The 16,396-nt window shown below is 35.4% G+C and overlaps 1 protein-coding gene across 2 annotated transcripts in view; it reads right to left on the reverse strand.

The window, feature by feature from the left end:
- The window catches only part of lpp (LIM domain containing preferred translocation partner in lipoma), a 198,717-nt gene extending 183,821 nt beyond the window's left edge, over positions 1-14,896 (reverse strand). Inside the window, exons 1-2 of one of the 2 annotated variants that reach the window (XM_006637649.3) lie at positions 14,769-14,896; positions 10,091-10,181 (exon numbers count right to left, since the gene is read on the reverse strand). The gene's annotated coding sequence lies outside the window, so the exon portion shown is untranslated. Of the gene's footprint in view, positions 1-10,090; positions 10,182-14,576; positions 14,677-14,768 lie in introns of those variants that run through there. The other variant, XM_015361266.2, reaches the window with a different exon arrangement.
- Between the last annotated feature and the right edge of the window lie 1,500 nt (positions 14,897-16,396).

Below are 16,396 nucleotides of genomic sequence, written 5' to 3' on the forward strand. Positions count from 1 at the left end.
ATTCAATTAATACAGCCACCATCACCTCTGAATCACTTTCTCATTCATTCAAACCTCATTCACAGCTCTCAAAAAGTGATCTGTTTCATCCTAAATTCAAAGAATTTGATAAACCACAAGATTCACACAAAAATGGAGATTATCAAAGACCAAGTATCGCCACTGTCTTCATCAGAAGACAATATAAATTTCAAAATAAAATGGAAGGAAGCCTTCAGGCACCCATACATTTGAATTTGAATGGACTGATTAATCCAAATAAATGAGTACTATTGCAACACTCACAAAAGCAGTAAAGTCCTAGAGGACTCATCTGGCTAGAGATCTAGTCCATTGCAGGGATACCCCCTTCCATTTGTACCCCTGGGGGGATAGAGCAAAAGGGGATAAGGCACAACATTCAGTACAACTGTACCATCCACTAACAGGACTTGAACTCACAACCCTCCAGACATGGGTTCAATGCCATAACCACTTTCTCTACACTGCTGCCTTGTGCAAACCCCATATTAACAAAACTGCAGTGAAAATGCTAAAACAAACTATTAGACACTGTATAAAAACAATACAAAGCTTTCCTGAAAAATAAAAAAGCATTATTATGCCTGTCAGATTGCACTACCTGTATAATGTAGCACAAAAGCCTTTAACCTCCAAAAAGAAAGACAAAAGTTAACAATGATCTTGGAATGATTTCAAAGGGCAAATATGCTAAAAAGAGTATTACAGGTCCTCTTCAACTAAAAACACATTGTTTTTACCTTTTTAACATCCCATTAAGCATATCTCTATACATTTTTAATTTTTAATATTTTAATTTCACTTGTGAAGATAATCACAGAGATCATTTTCTGGTGAATTATTTTTTGCACAATCCACAGCAGCATGAAACTATGACTTAAGGTCAGTGGATCAGGCCTCTTTTCAAATTTATGACACTTCAATAAAGTAGCTAGCTTAAGTTTCCTGGCCAACACTGGTAAATTCCATTAAATTACTGAAACTGATTGAGACAGCCGGTACTGCTTGTAAGTTTTTATGTTAAGTTTGTGTACATAAGACTATAAGAAAGATTACAAACAAGAAGAGGCCATCTGGCTCAGATAATTTGTTTGGTCGCTAGTACCTAGTTTGAATGTATATGGAACAAAATACAATATAATTTCCTGCAACTGTAATATCACATGCTCCTTGAAGAATCTATGCCTTGCCAGTATACCAATCACACCATCTTGTTAAACATTCTTATACTCAATGACACCTTTCAATGTCTACAGGCTGACATACCATCACACCTCACCTACCAAAATGTCAAGTTATAACAACTAATTATAATTGTAGAAATAATTATGGCAGATTAAGGATAGAGTCAATTGCAATGGTTAAATTTAAACCAGCAGCTTCAAGATATGAAGTTCTCATACTGAATATTCTCCTTATGGATTTTGATTTTAGGAGGCTATGTTTATGGTCATCCGTTGAAAACCACAGAATATTAAGAGGCCTTTTCCATGTTTACCAAAGTCTGACAGTCTTCGGTATGAGCCACGTTCTGCATTATTCCATCAGGAATTAATTTCATTTCAACATTTTGAACTCACACACTGATTTGTGCGTAAGGACCACGTCTATGCTATCTTTAATGTGCACAAAACACAGATGCCCTCCTGATATGTTGTTTAACAGCTTTTTTTTAGGAAAAATACTGACAACTTTCAAAAGGAAAGATGTAGAAGGTGCATTTAATTACATTAAATGTAATTAAACAGTCACTTGTTTGAAGAAGTTTGGCCTTGGCTATTTAAAACTGATATCATAACATTAAAGTCAAAACTGATGTCGTCTCTTCTGATACATACATACTTCTAACAGGTGAGAAAACCTAGCTTTATGCATATAACATTTTCAAGTTTGTCCACAGCTGAGCCATGACTTTGACAATCCGAGGGAGATATGATCTTGAATACATTTTAGGCATTGTTTTAACCTGCAGATTACTTTTAGACCTTAATGGAACAACATGTACAGGTAACCACCAAAGAGACAGTGTAGGGATGTTGAACATGGCATTTTGAAAGCAGGCAAATGGAAATTATCACTAGTCACCTAACCTTTTTACCACTCCCTTTATTATTTACCTATCCACTGCATGAAGTCCATAAAAGCCATCACATACTGTAGTACATTCAAAGTCCATAAGGAAATATTAATAATTATTATTTATAGTATATAAAAACTCAGCTCACAATAAATACACATTCCACATTTCAAAAAGAGAGTTTTCTTTGTTTGTCTAGTACAAGTGGCTGGAGGGTGTCCATTTCTAGATATCTGTTGCGCGTGACTTTAGAAGTAGCCAAAGTTTGATACTGACTTTGGGAACACTTCCAACAGACTAAAAATGTTTGTAGACACTAAGGTATGTAACCTTTATAAAGAGGACTGTGTCTGGGCTGCATTGGCAGCTACAAGTAATTTAGTTGTAAAAAAACAAAAAACAGGGATGGACAGAACAAAATAATTAACAAATGCATAAAACTCATCAACGTCATGACCACAAGCACAGACTTTTTGTTTTTGATGTACACACATAGCAACAAATGTGGCAAACAGAATACCAAAGTTGTCATTAGAACCTGTTCAACAAATAATAATTGAACATATTATACTGCACATGCCTGATTAAAGCAGGAAAATCTGTTTTCAGCTTGAAACAGGTAGATTAAATTAATTAATTTCATGCTTATGCTTTTGTTCCATTGGAGATTACCAGTATGATGAGAATAATTTATACAATTTATACAAAATGCATATATCTGAGTAAGATTTAGGTATGTGTATCACTGCAACATGAAAAATATATACCAACTGAGAACTAAAAAGTAGTTTAAACTGTTATGATGTTTTATAGCACCTTTTTTCAGTCACACCTTTCAAATTCTGCTCTGCTACTTAATTAAACAGCTATTACATTTCATTTCTGACAGAACATCTCACAGGAAATGTTTTAATTAAATCGTTAAAGGTAAGATGTTTGCAGAAGTATGTAAATCTCACAATTATCCATTGGTGAGAACAAATTAAAACCCCTTGATGTTCACGTGCCAGCAAATTACCTTATTGTTAAATATTTCGCATCGACAGTGGTTTATGAATTGGGTATGAGAATAAAGATATTTAATATATTATTGCTCTTCATGTTGATACTGTAATATGATAATAATACCACTGATGAAGCTACATTTTCAGTATGTACTGAGATACATTTCTTCTTTTCCGTCAGCCTTGAAGGAAATGAAAAATGGCAAAATGGCAAACACGTAGCTTTCCAGGGCATTTTGAACATTTGGAGAAGGAGTGAAAGCTGACGAGAAAAATTGTTTTTGTCCTTTTCAAACAGCGATGCTTTAAGTATGATCTTCAAATCTGTGCTTCGCCTTTGCACTTGTCACTTCTGGGGTTCCTGTGCATATTTCATTAATGCAAATAATCACGCTTTCTCCTTTAATGAAAGTTTAGAATCACTAAAGAGTTCTTAAGCACAGACACTAAGAGGATGAAAGGTCGGTTATATATCAGGTGCTTAAAAATAACATCATGTTTAACTGGATGGTGCATAAAGGCACTTACAGCACGATGTGAAAAGACATGACACACAAATAATAGGTCCCTGTCACTTCAAGTGGTATGGGACACTAAACATATTTAATAATGTAAATGAGATACTGGGGAATGCCTCACAACTTGTAAGTTGGGTTGCCAAGAACATTTTTAGATAAACATTTTCTGCATATTTATAAAACTGGCAGAAAGAGTAAGAAAGGACGGATAGTGTTTTTTGTCACACTTTCAAGAAGCTTATTAACACTTATTATGATTTTTCAGAAAGCTGCAATATCTAATGGGAAAACAAGTCACCACAACCAAAAATAAGTCATAACTTTTAGTTTTAGCACAAAGTTCAGTGAAACAATGTAGGAAGGTAAACGTTTTTAAATTTATGTAAATGTACATTTTTCAAAATCTTCCATGTTTGTTTAAGGACTATTTGTGTAAATAAAAAAGTGCATTACATTTAAAGGATGCAAAGATCAATACAACAACCAGTGTAGATTTGTGTTTTTCTTAAGAAATAAGAATTCCATTAGGTGATACCAAATGGTGCTCTGTGCTTATTTTCACCAAGCCATGGAAAGCAATGTAACTGAATCAACGATTAATTCAACAGGGCCTCTAATGGGAAGTTATTCTATAATAAAAGCAAATATAAATCTCACTGCTTGTCATGTGATAGAAAAGCTTTTTATCTCAAGCTTATAATGTGATTCATGTGATGTCATAAAATTCAGCAAGTCCCTGTAAAAACTTAGGGGCCACTCAATATAAGATGTGTTCTCATCACTTTATTTTTTTACATGAATACCAACCCCTTTATACTGACCTTTATATTAAGGGGCAAACAGATTAAACAACTGTTCAACAAAATGTTCAAGGTAATTTGTGAAAACAAATTGGGATCTGGAAAAGGTTTAATTTTCGATTTTTTTTTATCAGTTACACTTTATTCAGAAATTTGATTCTTAACAGGAAGAAAGTGTTTTTAAGACAGGTTCTTTGGATCTTGGACGTTTCAGACAACTTGCTTCTGACACTGCCATCTGACGTCAAAACAGCAGTTTTGTCACAGCGTCCAATCTAACAGTGTGGGCTTAACAAGACCGAAGACTTTGAAGCAAACAGGAAGTTACCCCCAAGGAAAACAGTTGGGTGCACGTCTTGTGCACTATCAAGCAAAAGGTAATTAGATTATCACACTGCACTATCATTAAAGTCTGCTATATCATTCCTCACAGCTACATTAAATCCTATTACTTCTACCTTTTCCTGCCACTTTCCTTCATGGATTCAGATAGACATTATTATGTAAACTGCCAGTAAACATTTTACACCAGGCAGAAGTCGTAAGTTAGCTTACTTCGGCAGTGAAGTGTGTCACGCACCACAGACTAAATTATGCACGGCTTGATAGCTGGCAAAAGAAAAAGCCTTTGAAACTGTCAAGTCAAGTCACCCTGGAAAAATACATTTACAGTAAAAACTGCCTGAAAGACGATACAGATTACCCCCAAAAATGAGAATGAGAAAGTTAACTTGCAAAAGAAGGGGTCATTTAACTAATGAAAAGCACCAAATATTAAATCTAGTAAAAACCTTCAGATACTTTACAGATTCTCAACATAACAATTGCCATGGTGGAGAAATAAGCAACTAAGCAAATTTAAGTCCAACTTTGCTAATAAAATATATATTTCCAGGAATGTGGAACTTTGTATAATAAATGGCCAATATATTCTTTCAAAAAAACATAAAACTACATTTCAGAAACAATGTAGATGTTTTCTAAGCACATACCACAAGCCTAAGAAAAGAAATCATTGGATTTATTTGGAAAGGAAAGTGTTCAGTTTGTCTGAGTGCATGCAGTCATTTTTATTTGTTTATTATGCATCTTTTGAACATACTTTGGTTGAAATCTGCACTCTTCAGATCTCTGAGGAGGAGACAGAGTTTTCACTAATGGGTTTCACGTTATTATTTGAACTACAGAGTTCAAAAAGTCACCTGCCGGGTTACTGCAACCCACAAACCCACACAAGGGTCTTCATGAATTAATAAGAAAAAATGATGTAAAAGTAGATAGAAGTATTGAAGTGAAAACTGACATATTAATTCTGTCTAAGATGATTAAAAGGGGGCCTTCTACATACTTTAAGCAAAGCAGATCTTTTTCTGAGGTGGAGAAAAAATACAATTAAAGCAGAGTAAAAATATTAAAATCCATTTAATAAAATCATAATGAGATATATTAGACTTTCAAAGACTGCATTCAGAGATGCAGTTGTAGAACACAGTGTTTGAAGAACATATGTAATGCTCATTGCCAGCTCTGAAATAGTCAAGTATACATGTACAATATTCAAGTAAATTAAAAGGGAAAAGAAGACCTCTCTTGTTATAACTTAATTGATTGAGCCTTACCCTGGAATAAGAACGGCTCTGGACATGTGAGTCTGGAACTCAAAATAAAACAGTAGCTCCATGATATCTGTTAGCATTTCCTATAAACATAATAACAGCAGTTCTGTCTTATGTGCAGCACGTGATTATCCTCGGTTATTTCTGAATGCTTTGAAAGCATTATGACATTTCAAATAGGAAAACAGAACTACAGGAAAGTGCCAAAGGGGAAACCAAGAAAGATCTAATACTATTGTACATGTATTCTTTGGAAACCATCTACAAATTCATACACACCTATATATTACACAAATGTACTGCTAGGACTTTGAGTTCTCGTAATGTAAACAAAATTGCCTACACCTTACCTAAACTTACAAACTCCAGAAGCACACATTCCAATGTGGAATACTAACTCCTGTATCTAGTATGCAAACAGGCACTCACTTTGGAATGAATGGCGGTCTTTTTTAGACGTGCACCACACCACAGAAAATACGGAAAAATCTTACATTATTTTGAGTATCTTGAGGTCACCTTATGTTGTAGATAGCATGAACAGTAGAAAAGTACAAAATTTATACATTATACATATGTATTATTTACATAAGGCAATAACCACAATTGTAAAACCCAATATTAAACATGGGGATGTGTAGGCCATTTACTCACAAGATTGTAGCATGATTTCTATGATTGAAACAAAGAAAATAATGCAGCCCAAGGGCCATGCTGACAGCAAAAAACAATAATATACATCACCTTTAAACAAAGCAATATGAAAAAACAAGATAATTTTAATATGAACTTGTTATGCAAGCATTTATATCACCCTTAATACACCACGTACATGAAATAGATTCTAAAGAGTGATATTGACACTGTACAACTGTACACTGAAGCTGCCCAATGTGCCTTTAAGACTTGAATATTTAAATACTTAGGCCTTTAACTGATATATTTATAGAACACAGTTATGTTTAAAACCTCCAGATATACAACAAAACTCACAAGATCACAGCATGTAAGAAACAGCATATTTACTGTACAAAGCAAATAAAGACACACATTATTTTTTTGTGAAACAATATTCTACAAACCATAAAAGAAGAAAATTAATGCTAAATGCTTGTTCCCCCAGGTTTCAAGGCAGTCAAAGAAAACATTCCAGACCTAATTAACACATTAATTTCTTCTGATGTTGACATTAGGCTGAAATTGGCTGTAAAAGGGCTGTCTAGCAAACCTTTTTATACTTGCCATCTTCTTAGAATCAGGGACTTACTGACTTACTCACAAATAAAGCTCCACTTTAAGCAAAAAACATAAATACATGGCTTAAATATTTTAAACTCAAACTTTGCACTGGACTAAGAACGGATTCACTTTTGTGTTTGTTATGAAGCACACTCCCCAACAAGCTACAACATGTCTTATCAGTGATTTAATCATCTTTGTGAGAAATATTGTGGAAAACTAGAGGACAACCCACAGCCAATAGGAGGGGGATAGATGAATGAAGAAAGGATATCTTCTTTAAAAAGAAGCAAAAATAAGCTGAAAGGGAAACCCTTATAAAAAGCAAGGCATTCATAAACTGAACTGAATGTGATTTGCTTAATGAGATAATAGGAAACCATACACATTTAAACACATCACATAAGTCAGTTTTTATACCACCTAATGACAAATGTTATTTACTGCTAAGTAAGGATGGAACAGGGATGTAGTGTGAAACAGACAGGTGAAAAACTACCTATATAACTTTAATTAAAAGTGTATGACTACAGTTTTTTTTAAATAAAAGAAAAAAAGTTATTTACCACCTAGGCCCACCAGAAAAAAGAAAGTAGCAAAGCTTTGCATTACTTACTTCACTTCAACTCCCTGAAACAAGCTCTTTCTCTGTGTTTGAGTTTAGAATATCCCTTCTAAAGCCTTACGAATAGCTTTGGAAAGGCTTTTAGTGGGAACTGACTCACCTCCCAGCACCCACCCCACATCATTTAACTTTAGTAGGTAAATATTTCCAAATATGGAGAAATGTACTCAAAAATAAGTCCAAATAAGTCCTCCATGCTCTTTCTAAAGGAAGTTTCACCACTCCAATGCCAAATAGTTTACGGCACATATTGTGGATACAAAGTTAAAAAAGCACTGAGAGGAAAAACTTCATTTGTTTTTTTGCCTCTAGATTTACAAACAAAATTTGAATCTGGCAATTTGAATCTGGGAAACTAAATAACAAACTTTCAAAAGTCAATAAAAAGGGCAGAATAATCATTTCTAAAAACATCCTCAACTATTGTCGACTATGGACCCTTTTCAAGCACAACATCAAACAAAAATAAATAATAAAATAACCTGCACTTCAAAGCAATACAGAAAGATTGAACCTGACTAACATGTAGGTCTACGTTTTTTTCCCTATGCCAACAATGATTTAGAAAAAGAACCACTCACTTGAGGTCATTTTAATTTAGAGGTTAAAGTTCTGGTATTTCAAGTGACAAAACAAGCGTCCATTGGCATACTGACCAGAAACTAATATATCTTCAGTTAAAATTTGTAAAAAAAAATATTCTTCACCTTTTGGGCTTAGATTCCGAGATAAAAGTTGAATTTTCAATCCGAGGGATCACACATCAAGATCTCAAGAGAAACAATTAGTAATATACATTATCCTCTGTTTTTTTCATCTTTGTTAGGAATGCTCTATATTTCTACATTCTACTGCGATATGACTTAGTGTACCATTAAAATAACGGTTACCCCCCGGGAGCTGACCTAGAATGAAAGCTTGACCTGACCTCCAGTTTTAAATTGGGATTAGATTACCAGATTTTAAGAAGTGTTTCCAAACAAAGATTAATGCAATTATAATGTGCCAAAAAGGGGATATCTATAAAAAGGTTGCAGCTATGCAAGCCATTCAAGCATGTGTGAGTGCAGGTTTGTGTAACCGCTTTAAATATTGACACAAGCTTCATAAAATTCAAACTAATCCTTATATAATCAGGTTTTCAAAGTCACATTTGTGCAAAAAACATGAAGTAGGAAGATACAGTATGTTAATTGCACTTTCATGAACGGTATGCAAAGGAAGCACAGAAATACCAGTTTAGAAATAAATTTCAAGAAGGACTTCACCAATATTGCCATTACAACTGCAAAAGGAATAGCAGCCTGTGAAAGTTTCCCTTTTTTTACTCTTGAACTATGATTGAGAGTAACCACTCGACACTTGATTTAAAAAGAACACTCCACTCTTTAAAGCATTAGTTTGAATGATTCCTACTACTATCGCCTTTTAACATGTCCCTTAACAAAACTGAACGTGCATTTGTCATTCAGTGGGTATATGCAATTATATAATAATACTAGATATTTTTCCCAATATTTATTTGTTGTATTAATGCCTCTGAGTATGTTATTCTTTAGTTTATTTTCTGTTGATCTTGGGATTCTAATAACTGCTCAAAACAAACATCAGCTACCAAACCATTTCTCAAAAGCCATAAGAACCAAAATAGGATGGTTGTCAATTTCACACCACGCAGCTGCAGTGCTAGATCTTATCATTTGGCTCAACATTAGTTTGCTTCCCTTGACCATCACTCCCAGTCAGATATGAGTGATGACTGCAGAAGCAACCAGTCTCCTGAAACATGCAATCACCGTACTGCATAAAAGAAGGAAAAAGCCCAAGTGGGAATTATGTCCAATTTAAAAATCTGGATATGTAACAACTAAAAACAAAATAATATGAAAGAAGATATTATTTACTATTTTCTGTATTATTTTAAATGTGAAATTTACTGAAATGAAATGAACTGAACAAATGTTTCCAAAATGGTTTTTGAGACCCTAAAGCATTGGCTTAAATCGGCTGTTTTTCTTTGTACCGTATGTGACTCTTTACTGACCTCTCCACTAACAGCCTGCAAGAGAAACGCATTTGGATTCACAAGGCTTTGCACAATGTGGAATGCCCAAGTCCTCATTTCTGAGTACAGGTTTGTCAGAGTGCACGGCAGTGGTGGCTTCACAGGGTCACTGCTAGGTTACATACCTCTTCCTTCTCCACACGTCACACAGCGAAAATAGCTCTGGAACTCGCTCGGCTTTCCCTCTCTCTGCGGTGTTCTTAGGCTCGTTCACGTCTAAAATACAAGGAAATAAACGCTGATGTGCAGTACATGACCTTTTTGTCACAACACTCAAACTCAGAAGAACAGAAAGATTCAAAGCACCTGTCACTTCCAATGCCAGTACGGTAGGTTGACGCAGACTTCTTAAATTTGACACACGTGAAAGAAACTGAACCTCACAAAACTGAAAAGCAGTTATTAATGAAAGCAAACTGCTATTGACTCAAACACTTCATCTATTTCTTCCGAGCTGGCCTTTCTCTCTTGTTTTGTATCTCTTTTTCTGCTGTGCTTTGTTTTTTTTTCCCCCTCTTAGAAGTATTAATGGGCTCTTATTCCTATGTGGTTGTTTCCCTTTACTAGCTTGATGGATCCTGGGATTTAAATAGTCATGAGGTAAAAACAAACCCTCTCAGATAAAATGCTGGGGTGTTGCACTGTAAGATGTGCGACATTTTAGACCAGTGTGCAATATATGACAAGCCCTTTCAAACTGAAAATGAAAAATCTTAATATTGCAGCCTTTTGAATTCCAACCACATTTTTAATGTAACCATTCAGCATTTCCTAAACTGACTTTTGTTTAATGTTGCCATCACAAAATATCAATATGAAGAAAATTGATATCTATCTTACAGAAAAATCACTGAAATCATCGTGACTCTTCTATAGTATACATTTGCCATCTGGAACTTGGACAGAGTTTTTAATCCAGAAAAGGCCTAGAAATCTCTTAGCTCTTTACAACACGCATGATAGCAAGGCAGAAAATATTTGCCCATTTCTGACACAATCCGCCAATCTTGTTTTTAGTTGTCTGACTTCACAAATTCAGACAGTTATGACACCAACGTTTCCAAACACTTTGATGTCTTGTTTACACACACATCAGCAAAAGTCAAAACTGGCCACAAGAAAGACCGTACATTTTAATCTATACCTACAATCTCATAAAAAGCAAGTGCAAACAGCAGAAATGGAAGCTTCCTTTGATGAAGTTTCTGAACAGAACCAAGTGATGCCTTTATCCGTCGGACACACGACACTGTCAGGAATGCCCCTTTTCTGTTACTTGGCTCCTAATCTATCATGCTCAATGAGCCCATATTAATTTCTCTTCCTGCCTGCCGTGCAACAGCTCACTGGAGATACATGCAGAGTAATCATTTTCATTCCTCCTGCCACAGCACCGACTCCGAGGGGATCTGTTGTCTAATTCTCAGCTTTCCAAGCTCCTCTTGCTTCTTTCCGAACAAATACCCATATTCCTTTAAAACTTACATGACTAATTGACACCCAAAAAATTATATGACGATTCTCTTTAAAATCATCTGCTCTGTGTACTTGCTTTAAAACCATTTTCATGATATAAGAAAACATTGTGCTTGAAGTAAAAACAAAACATATTAGACTGCTTCAAGCTATCCAGTACTACTTTTGCATTCCCAACAGTGCACACGTGAATTAATGTGAACACTACAACACGATACCTCACTATCACATGCCTTGCAAACTGTGGTTTACAGAAGAGTTTCTTTGCATTTATGTCAACTGTAAAGTTCTCTTTAAAGGACTTACAGTGTTAATGCTGTTTGAGAGGGGAAGCACTGAACGTGCTACTCTTACTACTTCACCAACTATAGTGTCAAGTTTCACAGGCATATTCAGTAAAATTGCATGCCTAATTAGAACTCCCAATATGCAAAATCTCAGTTTGTTTTTTTTCAAGTTTCCAGAAATGACAAGCCCTCATATTCAGTTTGATGATAAAACGCTTGGGGTAAGAGCTATGCAGGAATTGATATCAAAGTGTAATTTGAACTATTTTTGAATTTAAAAAAATCAAACTAGCACAACTTATTTAATTCTAACAATAATTTGTGCAGTCTGGACCAGTTATCATACAATTAAACTTAAGTCCATTATGCTTCATCATAGGCTTCAGAGACCATTTCCTGCAGATGCCATTTATTTAACAGCACAGACAAATATTCAAGGTGAAATAACAGCCTCACAAAAGATAGATTTAACTGTAAAAGTTGCCTATAGGAATTACACATTTCTCAGAAACAAAGGAGGGATCGAGTGCCGTCAACAGTCCTTTAGGAAAACATGTTTAATGCTCTGTAGTTGTGTAAAAACAGAGACACATAAGTAAACTTTACAAGTACATTAAAGTGGAAGATTTTCAGTTCTTATTTTTCTAAAAAGCTGTACTAACTTAAAACGAGTAAGAATTCATTGATCAGACAAAATTATTTTAAAATGTGCCCCACCCTCCCCCTTCATTGCAATTTACAGTACCTGTCAAGGCACGCAAACACAAACACTTTCGTTTGCCTATGTTTGCTTGCTTTGTTTGTGTTTAATGATAAACGTAACTGAATAAGTCCTGTTTATGCTGGATTCTTTAAGACATTAGTAGGCTGCCAAAGACACAAGGCATCCAAACTGAGACAGTCAGTGTTACAGAAGGAAACCATCCCAAAGAGGCAGTACATACAGCAAGATGACAAACAACTACACAGCTGAGTTGGTTCAATACAAAAAAAACTGTGGGCCCGTGATTTTTCTGTAAAAGTCTTATTTAAAAAACACAAACTAATTTGATCTGGTCCAAGGTGCCTTATATATTTTCAAGGTTTTGTTGTTTTTTAGTCCCATATTATAAACACCCTTAGCAGACGGACTGAGGAGAATCTTCCACCTGCCTTTGCTCACCATTTGCAAAGATGTGCATTAGAAAGACTTATAGTAATAATAAGCAAGCAGTTTAACGAGAAAAGCAAGGCATATTATCCACTCCTCAAATCTCCCTTTCAGCTACTGCTTCAAAACTGTGTTCACACGGCATGCCTAAAATTAATGGGAACCTTAGTGTCCCATCTACAGATCCATTTTCAAATAAAATGCTGTGAATATATTTTAGACAGCTCTTATTCCATTACATTTTATTCACCGATAACTAATGCAAAATAGTGGCACTCATCTGATGGAGCTTTGGTAGTTTCATCGAGTAGAGTTGATTTGAAACTACTAGCCCTCAGGCAGTGTCCCAAAAACACCCTAAGATGTTACAAACAAGAGAAGGTCTTTTAGCCCATTTGGGAATTAGTAACTAATTGATCTCATCCAGCTGTTTCTTAAAAGAAGCCACTGTACTGGCTTCACAAACATGACGGGTTGCTTGTGCTAGAAATCCACAACGCAGAAACTGTCTTCATGTAGGCCTATTTCACAGTGGAATTACAGATGACTTGTGTTAAGATTCAGACTCACCGCTTTCATGTTATAGTCAAAAACGTGGCACATGGTCACACTACCCTACTGCATACAGCAACAAGTAGTCATTTCTCCATTGAAGGGTCAGGCCAGCTCTGTACTACTAAATTGCAACTGGGTGTGCAGGCCTGTTTCAGAACATTACAGTGCAGTCAGCTGCGATCACTGCATTTCAGAAGAATTAGACAAATGTGCTGTAATACAGCTCATTTGTAAATGTATTTGAATGTGTCATCACAATATTTTTTATCATATTCGTTCTAAAGCCTATTAAGCAAACAAGTCCCTTTGAACCTCCTACACTGCCTAACCATGGTGGTTATTGGAATTTTTATGTCATTATCACACCACCCAATACTTATCTGTGTGACTTGTTCAGAATCCTGATTACTTCCTTCAAACAGTGGACTATTCCACTCGCAGCAAAGGTGTTATTTTGGCCAACAATCTTTTCGGTACGAACCACACATCCTGTAGCATAGTGCATTAAAAGATGTTCCTGTAGTACACGTCACTGAATCACAAGCCCATCTGCTACAACATTCTAAACGTTCCTATAGGCTACACAGTGTAATAGTATGCAAAAAACAATGACAAGTATAGTCCTCTAAAATCATTACGAGGGCGGAGGCTCAGTTAAATAATTTGTGATTCTCTTTTGAATAGTAACACTGTAGCAAACTACTAAATCATTGTATTTGTAGCACAAGGCAGTTTATAAACGGGAAACAAAAGTTGCGTTTTATACTGGGCTCATTCGTACATACGCCCAACATAAAACTTTTTTTTTTCCTCGGAGAAGGTAACGCTATCTCGCCTCCTCGCAAATAAAATAATTATTTTTTAAAAATCTCCATGTCGCCCAGTTCACAAGCTGCAAGCAACTCACTTCCGCCTTGAACTACATGGCTTCGTTTAGGAAAACGTCGAGTATGAGTTGCAGTTCCCCTGAAGAACCAAATATTAATAACAATAACAAGAAATCAATCGGAACTACACACTAACAAAACGACTCTCAAACCTAAAAAATGACTAAGCAGAAAACCTGTAGCACAGCCCTAGACTTTCAAAGTTTAGTCAATGCCACTCGTCTCGCAGGGGGAATAAAAACTAAGTACCCCTTACCACAACAAGCCCACACCCTCCATTGCACTGGCGAGCTGTATAACTGATTCACCTTTGCAAAGAACAATACGTTGCATTACTGTTCTACTGTGTATTTACTAGGATACACCGCGACATTGTGTCGGGCACCTTAGCGTTACTGGTTCTTAAATAAGACGCGGACATTTTTCAGCAACTCTCCATTTCTCTTACCTCGCTTTCTAAGAATCAATGAGTTTCAAATCCCACAAAAACTGAAACTTCTTTTTCCCAAAATCTGGGAGAGCAGCAGGCAGTGACGTCACTGCTCTAAATTCCATCCGACAGAGACACCCTTAGCACTGAAAATTGCCCATGTAAGGCAGTGTACATAGTATTGCAACCTCTCTCTTCCTGGAGTAAGGCTTTTCTTTATCGTTTTACAGTCAAGCTATAAGAACCATAAAAGCATAATCTTACTTGAAAAAGTGCTCGCTGCAGAAGCACATTTTCATTTGTTAAGCGATATAAAAAGTTAGTCAATAAAATGTGAAAGGCATTCCAAGTTTTTTAATACAAAATTAATGTATACAAAAAAGTATAATGACGACAAGCAACGAAAAAATTGATAAATACATGATTGTAAGAATTTGTAAGAAAAATTACATCTTGAACAATGAAATAAATAGTATATAAATAGTGAAAATGTGGAAAAAGAAATTAGTAGAGAAAGGAGCTAAATATTAATTAGAATATCGAAAGAGCTTCCTACAGTATATGGACATATTTGGAAAGTACATTTAACAACAACACATAACTGTTTTACTGTTTGGTCTAGAACACTTATATCAATCAAATAAAATCCTAAATACAGTAGTCATTGCTTTTATTTACCTTTTGGCTTTACCAGGTATTATAAAATAATTAAAAAGTACTGTATAGCAAGGCGCAATGTACCTGATGCAGATCATAAAATGTATAGTTTATTTTGATATAGGCTGTACAGTATTCTGTAAGATCACTGCTATCTCTTATAAAAGAACAACAACAAAAGGGTAAAACAAAGAAATTGTTGAAAAGCGTAAAATCCTAAGATCTCATACAGAAAATTTCCATTGGTGTTAGAGTACAGTTATGAAATGAATACTGAAAAAAAGGAGGAATAAAAGTGCATAAAAGTAGACATTGAAAAAAATTCCACTGTACCACTATGCAAATAATGCAACACAGAAGACAAAGAAAAGGAGATATGAAAATATCATAGCCACAATACCTTGGGAGAAAAATAAACATGAGAATCTGATATTCTGTGTTCCTGGAGGACAGCCTGAGTGGAGTTTTAACTAAGCTCTTGAGGACTAAAACATTTTGGTAAATGTAAGAATGTGAGTCTTAGATAGCTTAGGATCAAAAGTAACTCCAAGATCTTTTTTCTTGGTTTTCAAAGCTCAGAAGGATATGGGGAGATGAGAAGAATTCCTTTGCTTGGAGTTGAGAGGTGGATAAAATCAGCCAAGATTGGCTGAAGATAACTCCTGCTCGCCCAGTGCTCAATATTTTTGAGGCACAGATTAAAAACAGAGGTGTATGTTTTTAAGATGTTTTAAAGGAGGAACCTGGGCATTATCAGTTCCTGCCACTGACAATCTGTTAAAAAACATTCAGACCTTTGCTCAGAATTCTAAACATCAGCGCGGACAGATTTGCAGTCCTACTCGGTTTCTGAACACTTCATTCTTCAGTGCTGCATAGGGGCAAGCATATTAAGTTTTATCTGCTCATGGGTGTATAACCACTCCCAGTTTTGTTATTTGAAAAGAATAGCTTATTGGCAGCCAATTTATAGCAATCATACAGTATGT

This window comes from Lepisosteus oculatus, chromosome 13, assembly GCF_040954835.1.
Source record: "Lepisosteus oculatus isolate fLepOcu1 chromosome 13, fLepOcu1.hap2, whole genome shotgun sequence".
Classification (NCBI taxonomy): Eukaryota; Metazoa; Chordata; class Actinopteri; order Semionotiformes; family Lepisosteidae; genus Lepisosteus; species Lepisosteus oculatus.